Below are 12,168 nucleotides of genomic sequence, written 5' to 3' on the forward strand. Positions count from 1 at the left end.
TGTATGGGTGGTGCTTATAAAATGTTTAGTGCTGAATTATATAGAAAATTTGTATTGAATTCATTCTGACTATATCAGTAGTTATTATAACTACTACTTTTCAGGGCATACTCAGTTATTTCTTAGGTGTAGCCTGCATTTTTCTTGGGTATCTAACTTTTCATTTGTGTCATTAAAATAAATCTATTTTGAAAGAACATTTTGTTTGAAAGGGCAGTTATTTTGTCTAATTGTGCTATTCCAGACCAGAGCTTCGTAGTACTAGGTCAATACTGGCATGCTGGAATGAGTCTAGTGAAGGAACTCCCAGAGATTAATAGGGATGGAGTACATGATGTATGAGGGGCTGAGAGAACTGTGTGCTTCCATTTAGAGGAGTCTGAGGGGACATCTATCTGTTGTCTTCAGCTACCTGATGGGAGGCTATAAAGAATATGGAGCTGGACTTTGTGTCAGGATGAGAGAAAACAGACACAAGTGAAAACATTGGAAATTTTTGTTAGGTATTAAGGAAATTTTTTTCAGTAAGAGGGTGGTCAAACACTGGAAGAAGCTGTTCAGAGGGGTTCTGAAATATCCAGCTTTGAAGATGGTAAAAATTTCAGGCTGCATTAACCTTCATATTTGAGACACTTTTTAAGTAAATTTGGTCCTAGAGTTAGTTAATAGTTAAATAATTAGAGTAATCTTAAGTTTTGGTGATGATAAAAAAGGAGTGTGGTTGGTTTTGCAGGCTTTCAAAATCACTTGAGCTGCTGGTTCAACCTAAAAGGTAGCTGTCTCTTGCAGGTAAATTTGCCTGTAAATGCATTTGGTTCAGTGGATTTTTATTTCTGTGGCATGTTTATACAACAGGTATCTCAAAGGAGGGTGTAGCTTATTAAACCCTTTAGAGTAGGAGAAAAAGCAGGCTAGTATGGATGTTGCTGCCATTTGTAGTTTTGTGTTGGTCTGTGATTAATGTCTGCTCTTGGCTCCTGCAGTTCTAAATAGTTCCGTAATTTGCGATTGAAATCGTGAATATCTGCAGTCAACATACACAATTCTTTTAGTGATAAATCCTTATATTTGAGTATATGCTTGCTTCTATTAATTTAAAGTTTCTTTGCTTTTTCATGGGGTTTAAAAGGTTAAATGGATCTGTTTATGTACTGAAAAGCTACCATATAGAAGAGTTAATCAGGGACACATCCTGAAAGATAGAGATTCCTTTGAACTTCATAAATTACATGTTGTTCCCCCATGTCTTCAAAAGATTTCATTTGAAGTTACGATAATGGTAACACTCGCCTCCCCTGCTTCCACAGCTTTGCCAACAGCTCACTTATGTCAGTACTGTAAATTGTGTTGCTGACTTTGAGAACACCATTTTATGTAAGAACTTCTTCAGAACTCTGACTCTTCAGAACTGTCTGCATCTTCTCACATGTCAGCAAGATGTGTAGCATTTGTATATGTGTTTTTGTGGGTTCAGTTTTGTTCTGGTCTATTTGTGTGTGTACCACATATGCATACCTAATATCCTTAAGTGCTGTCCCTACTGCTGTTCCTGTAAGTGCGCGTTGACTAGTGCCCTATTTGAGATGCAGACTTTCCAGTTCATGCAGCTCTCTCTGCTGGTCAACCTGTATAATCAGATGTGCTTTAGTAAAAGCACAACCAGGATTTTTCCTTTAGTATATGCCTGTCTTTTCCTGCTTAAGGGTCAGGAGGCCTTATTGGAGATCAGGTGCCTTCCTCTTCAAGTTCTTTCAAGATCTCTGAATACTTAAGTTGTATAATTCTGCCTCACCTCATGTTGTGTTTCACGGTGAGTCATTGTTCTTGCCAAATGGATTTGCAGTCCTGTCTAATCTCGCTGCCATGTTCTGTGCCTTCCTTTGAGAGGGAGGTGGCCTGCTTGCTTTCTTTTCCTTTCTTGCCCTACTTACCTAGTTATTTTAGAATGGAGTTGTTATTTTATAATGGCTTGCCTTACAAGATGCAAAGACTGCTCATGGTAGGTATTTTCTTGATGTCTGAAAGCATCTGTCAGATGTGCCACTTTGAGTTTGATTTCATGACTTGGAAGTGGACTTTTTGCGTGGCTGATAATGATTATGTGTTTTCTAAGTAGGATAAGTTACTATGATTCTCTTTGCCTTTTGGGTCACACAAAAAGCAGATTGCCTACCCAATAGGGTGCAAGAATAACATGCAGAAAGTTTTTTTCCCTCAGAGAAGATATGAGGGAGGTAACAGTAGAAGAGAAAGAGAAAATTATATGGGAATTGGGAACAATGTGGGATCTTAAGGTTAATCGTTTTGGGGGGGAAAGATAGCTCTAACTTAATGCTAGAGCTCAAATATGTTCCTGTCTGATGATTTCAATGTTTGAAGGCCAGAGGGATTTTCAGAACTGTCAGACATGCTTAACACCCATTGAAATAAATTAATCTTTGAGTGATTTTTATATTTTAATTCAGCTAAGTGCATGCTTGTAAACTTCTGCAAACATGGCAGAAGTTGGCCAGAACATTAAGCAGCCCAAATCTGTACTACACAATTTACAAGATAGATTAATATCTACCTGGAACATTAATCTAGCATAACAATGCCTGTCTGCATATTCCTGCAAAACATATTACTGAGATTTTTTTGTTCCCATCAACGTACCTTAGTGATTATTTCAATACAGAGTCATCTTTATCCTGAGTCTAATACTAGCCTTGTGTGAGAAATAAACACGGAATTGATCTGACAGCGTCGACAGAGGCCTGGAATCTTGCAGGTATAAAACCCCCTACAATACAGTTTTTCTCTTTTAGCATAGTACCACATAGGATTTCTAAAAGTGTAACCTTTTGTATGTCGTCATTATTATAAAAGCAGATGATCAAAATCAGTCCCATTCCATGTACTTCACTGTGCATGTTTTGTTTATTTTAGTTTACTTCTATTTGAATTGTATGCTTAGTTTGCCAAATGCTGTAATTCTCTTGTATCGGGAAAATGGATGAAAAAGTTGAATCTACTTTGCAGATTTTAAGTATCCCAATAGGAGTGTATTAGCTCTTGTTTTCTCCCTGTCTTCATTCTTCGTAGGCAGGGAAAACACATTTGTGGAAACTTAGTAGTGCTTAGATTTGTATTACTGGTCTCAAAAGGCCAGTGATTATCATCTGCCTTAGAAATTAGAACTGAATGTTTCATGCAGTTAGTTTTGTTTCAACTTGCATGAGAGAGAAAAAAAAAAAAAGAACGTGGTTGGTAGGAAATTGAAATATTGTCAGGGTGCTGTAGAAGTAAATGACATGTGGCAATTCATACATGTTTGGAACAAAAGTAAGAGTCATTTTAAATGTTCATATAAAAATGTCCAGTTCATCTTGGTGTTAGCATTTATCACTTAGCAGGGAAGCATATTTTTAAAGTTAAATAATTAAGGGAATGGGTTGATATATATGTGATTCATCCACCAATCTGTTGTGACAAATGAATCTAAGACTTAACAAATGTACTTACCTAGGAGAAAGCAGTAACTCTCATTTTGCTGCTCTCAAGCAGTTATATCTGTCCTACAAGAATTCCCTGAGCTTATTAGGTAGCTTTAATTCTGCAGTATTTTCCTTATAATGTATTTTTCTGGGTATAATCTGGTTTTGTCCAACTTCTCAAAAGCTCTAAACTTGGCTGAGGACTCTGCTGCATAGGTGATACACAAATCCAGAACAGGAAAATTGACCTAGACTCTACACACAAAACAGTATACAGCAAATATAGCTAGATGAGGAGGAAGGGCAAGGGGTCAGTAATGGTCAAGTTGGCAGGCAGCATTTAACATCTTTTTAGGTTTTTGGTGGTTTTGGTTTTGTGGTTTTTTTGGTTTCACAAGTGTTTGGAGACACAAGTTCGTGGAGATGCTGAAGTGAGGTGAGAGAAAGGTAAGAGTGAGAGCAGATGCTCATAATCATTCGTAGTTTGGCTGATTGTATGTTCCAGGTGATAGCAACACCGCTACTTTCCTGTCTCTCTGTTCCGCTTGAGAATGGCAGATCACAGAGTACCTGGCTGGAACCACAGGCATTAGAGCTGCTTTGCAGTTCTGGAGGAGCATGTTGCTACAAGTATTAACTATTCTTGTTTCTTTCATTAAGACTCTTTGGCCCTGGAACAGGTAACGTTTGTCAGTAGTTGAGACTCTAAATGCTCTTTATTTTGTCATTGGGAATATGCATAGCATATCCTCTTGTGCCGTGCTGGCTCAAGTTTATTGAGGAATAATAGTCACTTTTACTGGTAGTTTTACGAATGGCACAAACAGAAGGTTCAAAAGGTAATTTGGACATCTGTGTTAACTTGGTCTTTCTCAGGTGCTCTACTGAAAGACTCCTTAAGCCTCCTTTTTCCTCTCATGAGTCACCCCAATGGTCCATAATTTCCCGTAAAGATCTTTTCTTCCAATTCTTCTCATTTTCTGTCTGTTTAACATATGATTTTTAAAATGTTTCCTTTATTCTACCTTCGTAAGAAAAAAGTCTGCAAATGTCAGCAACAGGAGGGCAGCACTTGTAATTTCAATGCTCAAAGGCATTAGCTGCCTTTGAGGTGTCTCCTGTTTACTCCCCATGCTTAAAGAGCAAGAAATGACTGAAATCCTTGGCTTAAAGATCCTACTCGCCACCCCTGAGGCTCAGCAATGTGAGCAAATCCTTTTCCATCAGCTTTTTCCAGCACCCTTAAGGGATTAAGTAGATGTTGCTTGGAGAATGATGGAAGAACTAAAGAAATATTTGATAAGGATTCAAATAATAATTTCTCATTCCCTCCAGAAAGGAGAGGGGGGAAAACCCTACCCAACCACCTGTGGTATTGTTAACAGCAGCTATTCCTGGTTCTTATTTCTGCTTACATGTAGTTGTGATTTGGATACCATGGGAATGGAAAATTAATGAATTTTTTACCCTGTGGTGTGGGATATGATCCTTACTTTATGCTCTGCAGTATGCGATTTGGTAGCCTGGGGATGCTGGGCAGACTCAGAGAACCTAAGGGAACTGGGAGAGTCCTTGGTGGGGAGTCAACATAGGATTCGTTTACTTGAGTGAGTTTGGGACCTGACTGAGGGGACCATATCAGTCAGAGATGGGAGGGGAATGAAAGAGTAATATATACTTGTTCTTACAAGTATGTAGATGCGCAGGAGATAAAGTACGACAAATACCTACCCTTTTCCTAGTTTTCTTGATTTCTGTCCCACATATGACTCAATGTGCAATCTCTATCTTCCACTTGAACTGAGGCTCCTGCTTTTACTTGACTCCTTTCCCATCATAGAGTATGTCATCCCTCTGGTGTCTGTTCCTGCCTCCTAGCAAATAATTGCTATGAGAAGGTATTTTCTTTCAGTAGTAGTTTAAACTTCTTACCAAGTTTTCATTTGTGTTCAATTACATTTCCAAAGGTTAAAACAGAATGCTTTGGCAGAAGTCGATTGTGGCAGGATGCCTTCATTTCCTTCCTCTTTTTTGATTTTTCTAAGAATCAAATGGAGTCCAGAGTTTTGGTCATTTTCAGTAGTTACTATGTATTTTCCTGTACTTTCTAAGATCAAGCAGGTCCCAGCCTGCTAGTTTTTTTTCATTTGCCTGTATAGAATCATCTGTTTCACCTTGCATGTATTAAGATTATGCCTGTCTAGCAGTCTGCTAACTTCTAGTAGTTTTAAACAAGTTTCATTAGTTTTTAATTAGTTTTAAACAAGGTGGATTAAATGCTAAGTGACTGAGGTTATTTCAGTTAAAATTCAAACATAGTCCTGTACCCAGTTATGCGATGGTTTGGGAGAGTTTCTATTAAAGAAGCTTGGCAGAGAGGAGGAATTGGAATGGGGAAAGAGGAGAAGCAGCTGTACTTTGAGATGTTTGGGCTCAGACTTGGCATACTAATCTATGCTTTTGACCTAATAATGCATTCCAAACTTGAGGACGTTCAAGCAACGTTCAGGTTTTAGAGTCTCAAGTCTTTGTAGAAGATTTCATGTTCTGCTGTAACTGTCAGTTTCTGATACCTGTCATCCTGTCCTCTTTTCTCTCTTGATTTCCCACCCCCTGCCAAGGATTTGCTTGTTTTTCTTGTTGCCCACTCTTTTTCTTCTTTCTGGCAGAAACTGTACAACACATAAAATGGGCTGAAGTGTCCAGGTGTGACTCAGCTGCTGTGCTTAACAAGATATAGTCTGAGAGAAGGATAATTTGACTTCAGGAAGTTTCCACATCGTATGTGGTGGAGTCCTTCACCAGGGGAGGAATCCTTCCATCACACTGTCTTGCTGTCCACAGAAGCATGCGGCTGGTAAAAAGAAGTGCAACGGAAGATTGTGTTATGCTTTACCACTTCTTATATTATTTTGGCTTTAGGGGTCTCTAATGTAAGTCTTTGTCAATTATGAGTCATCAAACTACCTTAACTTCTTAAATTCTCAAAAAGAAACCGCTATACCATTTCTTCCAACTCTGACTGTGTCTGACTGTAGTGACTGACAGGATCTGTCTCAGCTTATATACTATCCATACATGTGGTCATGGTGACATATGCTGCTTATGTCAGTGGGTTGATGAGGTCAAGTGTTAAATGGTGATACTGTCTATGAACAGTTTTCAGGGGAGTGGGAGGGGAAGCATCTGCTAAATGAGATAAACTTAACTTCTTTTAGAAACCATCAGTCCTGAATGGGGGTGGAAGAATAACAAGAGCCCATTTCTGTGACCTTGTTTTATTTACTGCTTGGAGTAATGCAGAAGCATTAAGTCTACATAGTAATGGCATTTAGACTGGGTCAGTACCACAGAGCCACTAAGAATCCTGTTTCTGTTGAAGGCATATCTTGGTCACCTATGCGGTACTGAACAATAAATACACTCATAGGTTTTGATATAGATGTTCATAGTAGTGTCACGTTTGTTACCTAATTCTCTTTTTACTGAACTCTAAAGAGTAAATGGGAATGTAAATCTTAGGCAGGATCATGGTGTTGTGTTACTCTGAGACGTGTTAAATATATTTCATCTGTGTCTTTCAGTCTTAAAGCTTTTTTTTTCCTTGGTGTGTTTTGTTTTTTTCTTACACATGCCCCTTGTATTGAACTCTGTGTTCAGAAGAGTTTCTTTTTCTTTCCCCTGCCTGAGGTTTCCTCTATACACTAAAACTGAAAAATGAAACTGGGACACTGTGTATTGGGGAGAGTTCAGTAAGGGTTGAGTTTTAAAATGGATTTTCTTTTGCAGTGTTTAAGCAGTTTGGAGATTTCAACAGCACTTCCTTTATGGTGTTGCTTAATATTTCAACTATTTACCTTCCTTGAAAGGAATTATGAGGCAGTTCTTTCTTACAATGAAATTTGTTCTATTTATTATTTTGTGAAACAAAGAATTGTGTGTATATCTGATCTACCAGCAGCTCACAGCATGGACTTGGGCAAATAGTTTAGGCCCTTGTCTTACGTCTGGAAAACAAGAAAGGTGACAAATGTCTTATATAAAGCACCATAGTACTGAAGTACAATGCAAACTGAAAATATGAAGATTACTATGCATTTGTTATGGGATTGTGCAAATAGGTAAAGATTACCTAGAATAGTGGAAGTGATCTGATGGCACTGAGGCTAAGTTTGTTGCTGACAGAAGTATGCTCTGCCTTCTGCAGCCAAAAGCTGCATTGTAGGGTTTTGTTTTTAAACGAATTTGATACCAAAGAATGCTATCAGTGATCTAACAAATTAAGGCTATGGTCTGGTTTCTCCTGTTATTTGGCTGGGGTTTTTTTACATTTTCTTTATGTCTGTGTGCCAGTCAGAGGGGTGTAATTGCTCTGTGACCTTATTTGCTTTAACAAAATGAAACTCAATTCAGTTAATTGATGAGTTGGCAGACAAATATCTTGATGTTTAGTTTGGATGTAGGTGTGGGTGGACTATTTCTTGCATGTACTAGTGGTCAAAGTCCTTGCTATGTACCAATTAAGAAAAAAAACCCCATCTATTTAAAAGGTTGTTTATTGGTAGGTGAGCAGATGTGGCAAGTGCTTAAGGGCAGCAGAGTGTAGAGGGATATCCATTTATAGGTACTGGAATGCTTTGTCAGAAGTGGTCTGTTCAGGCATTTTTAATTCCTGCTTAGAATTTTAAACTGGATTTAGTTTGCTAATTGGAATATACATTTAATAAATCCAATAACTAGTAGTATTTATAGTAATCTGTAGTTGGTTAGGGTTTATCTTCAGGAGCTGAAAGCACACATAAAGAGAAGAAAGACCATTGTCAATTTTAAACTTCTAGTTGGTTTTAGCAGATCTCAGCAATTTATCTTACACCTGAAAATGTATGCACAAAAATCTCTTTTAGAGTGGCTAGTTCAGCTGGAGACATCTTATTCATTGTAGTTTGCAAGTTACAAAAAACCATGGCTGTCATACATTGTATTTCAATTCTATTCTAGACTTAGTTCCAGTTTATCTGATTAAAAGTGATTTTATTCAGTAAAATAATATCAGTGAGCCTGCAGTATCTTTACAGGCCTTTTGGGAGAGGCTAGCTGTGGTTTTTATTGCATCAGGGTCATAGCTTGGTTTTGTCATCTCTTCGTTAGCCACATGTTAAGTAGTGTGGCATACACTAATATTTTTCTGCTTTGCCTTAGAAGTGGTTCTTGAGGTCCATGAAAATCTACTCCTTTGCAGCAGCTTATATCAAGCCCTGGCAGAGAGGTCTGAAATTCTTAGTTTGGCAGAGCTGAGGTGAAGCTGCAAATAAGTATGTGTAATAAGCTGAAAAGTTCTGTAGGAAACTGAAGTGGTTTGTGAGTTTGAGATTGATCTAGGAAAAAGCCCGTCTTGTTCTGTTATTTAGAAAATAGCATATCCTAAATTTTGAATAGATGACCTTAGGTAGCTTTGAATTTTCCATCCAAAAGTGGGTGGGAAAATACCACCTTTAGGCAAGACTGAAACAGTATGATTTCAGACTTGGAGTGGCATCTAGCAGGGAGAATTAATGTGTCTTGGTTTGCGTTACTGAGTTGATATATCTGCAGAACTTGCTGTAGAGTCTGGGAACTCATCAGAGATTGAAATGTACATGAAAGCCCTAGACATAAGGGCTCAGAAGCAAAGCTTATGTTGGAATTTGATTTATGTACTGAGAGACTTGAGTGTTCTAAAGTTTTTTCTGGTTTTCTGTCATCAGATAGACTTTTAAAACTAGTTGAGTAATTGTTCAGTAGGCATTTTGTAATGAAACTTTTTATAAACAACTTATCAATGTAAAAATACTGTCATTCTATAAATGTGTCATCTTTATTTTATAATGCCTTCTCATAGAGGAACTGATACTAGCGCAATCTATAGCAGCAGATTCTGAAATCCAAAAGAGAACACAGTCGTCATCTTCTCTGATCTTCTGTGTATCATAGACCAGTTACATTTCAGCTTTCTTCTGCCACCAAGTTCAGTAACATGAGTTTATCTAAAGGCTCTTTTGTAATAGTGCATCTAACCATGACGTTTTAAAATCAAGAAATACAGAATTTACTGCTTTCTTGACTGTTTGTTCTGGTAGTTTGATATTCTTGTTTCTGAGAGAGAGGGAAAAAATGTTTGTTTCAAATTTGTATTTATTCTACAACCATTATATCCCCTATTTAAATCATTATTTGATTTTCCATTATGTTTTTTTCTTGAATCCATGTCAGATAGTGTGTTGGAGACTTTTGATCTATTGGGTCACAATTCTCATGTTCTTGCTTTCTGCAATTTCCATGTGCTTTTTTCAGATAAAATATCAAGAATAATGAAAAAAGTTTTGTGTCATTCTTATTTCAGAACTTGGGGAAATATGCAATATGAGTATAGGGAGCTCTTTCTAAGTGTGTCTTAATTGGGAATATTTCCTTTCTCATTAAAAGTAAAGCATACAATTGAACTGCATAATCCTACTTAAAACAGTTCTGTAACTACTGGACACATGACAATATGACTTCTCTTTAGGGAGGGGAAGCACCAGTCTATTTACTTTCTTTTTTTCTTCCTCCCCCCCCCCCCCCTCCCCCCTTTTTTTTTTTATTTCCCCCCCCAAAAATGACAAGAAACCACACAATATTTGAAATATTACATTGTGAAGATATGGTTGTCTTAACTGAACTTTTCTTTTTCCCTGTGATTTTCATTAGCGTTTTGCAGAATCTCTGCTAATGGTACATTTTATGATGAACTTTTGTTTACTTTCAGAGCCCTGGGGTTTTTTGCTTTCATTTTTTTCTGACAGTCTGTGTTTATGGAGATAACGTGATCTTGGCACAGCATGTAGTGCTATATCTTTGCAAAAGCTGGCTGGTATTTCAGATAGGGAACAAGTGGAGAGCTCTCACGCCATTGATGATTAAGGAAGCATTAAGTAAGCTATCAGGCAAGTACATTTTCCTGAATTAAAAAGATAAAATGTCAACATTGCTATCATAAATTATTCGACAATATGAAACATTAAAATAGGGTTTAAAAAAAGAATGTATTCCTTTTTTGAAAATACTTCAACCCTTCTATCAAAGAATAGCATGAACTGCAATATTTATATATATGGTAATTGAATTCTAAATCATTATTTGATAGGCTTGTTAATGCCTTTGTGTAGTTTTGGGTTTTAGAGTATTAGTATTTAAACTTCCATTAACAGAAATCGGTTGATTCCAAATATTTCTGTGGCACTGTCTCACAAGATTATTGCTTGGATGTCTCAGAGGGTCTTTTTTATGTTTTGTTGTATCATGTTATGCGACCAGGCCATTGTTCTGTAAGGGTTTGTAAGTGTGGTTCAGTTCGTGCACAATGCCCTTTTGTAGCTAGCTGTGTTGAATCTGTATGGGATCTAAGTTGGGGGGCAAGGAGGGAGGTGTTGTGGTTTTGGTGGGTTTTGGTGGTTTGGTTTTTTCTTGGTTTCTGGGGGTTTTTTAAGGCAGTTTTTTTATTAGCTGTTTAAGAGCTTCAGGCTCTAATCTGGCCTAGGTTTTGAGCTGCTTCTGCAATACTTAAATAAAGAAAACTTTAAAAGTGCAAGACTTTATATATAGATTACATTGTATGGAATTATGTTTTCTACAAAGGAACATTATTTAAGGTTAAACTCTTATAAATAGTATTAGTGTTCCAGGTTTTTGTAACTGGTGTGACATTGTGAAGAGCTAGCTTTGCTTCCTCTTCACAGCTTCAAGCACTTTTCCAAACTGAGCAGGCGGGGAGGGGAAACCATACCAAAACCCCCTAGAAACCCTACACCTTGAGGAGGGAATTTGTATGTTAAATTAGCATCAGGTCTGACATATTGATACACAGTTTCTAAACTGGAAGCTGAAAATGAAGAGAGTCTTTCTGGAGAGTCCAAAGGAGACACTGGCACCTACTGCCCTTGGCTGTTCAGTAGAGATTGCTGGTTAACCCTGACTTAAAGGTTATCCTGTTTGCATGCTGACAGTTATTTCAGCAAAGGGCTAATTTGCTGTGTTTTCGGATTCGCTTCAGATAGTGTAAAAGCTGGGACAGAAGGAAGGGAATAACTTCATTTATCCAGATGTTTTCACATTTTTGATGACTCACATATACTAGCCTTGCCTTCCCCCACATTTTTCACTGGAAAATGTTAGAGGAAGCAGGGTCGTGCGTGTTTTATCATGCAGCATATTATGCAGTGTTCTTTTCCAAGACCACTTTACCCTTTGCTTTTGTCAGGTGGTGAAAACTGAGAGAGGAAAGAAAACAAAGAACACAGAGAACAGCAGGGTGGACATCACAAATATTGTGAGGAACGTAGTGGATCTTTTTTTGTTTTCTCTTTTTGGAGGCAGAAAAGGTAGTTGGGGTTGTGATTATAATCTCCATGGTACTTTAGCCTGTATGGTAAATTGTAAAGTGTACTTTTAATCTCTAAAGGTAGATGTTTGGAAGTTTGACAGAGAGGAGTAGTCTCTGTCAGATGTTCTGGTTGCTGAAACTGGAGACACCTTTTTATGTAGAGTAATATGGCAAAGAGACATAGAGATACTGTTCTGTGCAATTATTTCTCACTATACATAAGGTGACTGCAAATTTCTTTAATCCATCTTTGAGGTTTGGGTAACAGGGTTTTTTTAAGCTCTTCTGATACTC

At 37.6% G+C, this 12,168-nt stretch overlaps 1 protein-coding gene across 10 annotated transcripts in view; it reads left to right on the top strand.

Moving 5' to 3' along the window:
* The window catches only part of JAK2 (Janus kinase 2), a 91,737-nt gene that overhangs the window by 17,800 nt on the left and 61,769 nt on the right, over positions 1–12,168 (top strand). The window contains exon 1 of one of the 10 annotated variants that reach the window (XM_055699223.1): positions 10,566–10,608. The exons of the other annotated variants lie outside the window; for them this stretch is intronic. The gene's annotated coding sequence lies outside the window, so the exon portion shown is untranslated. Of the gene's footprint in view, positions 1–10,565; positions 10,609–12,168 lie in introns of those variants that run through there. 10 annotated transcript variants of the gene reach the window in all.

This window comes from Falco cherrug, chromosome Z, assembly GCF_023634085.1.
Source record: "Falco cherrug isolate bFalChe1 chromosome Z, bFalChe1.pri, whole genome shotgun sequence".
Taxonomy (NCBI): domain Eukaryota; kingdom Metazoa; phylum Chordata; class Aves; order Falconiformes; family Falconidae; genus Falco; species Falco cherrug.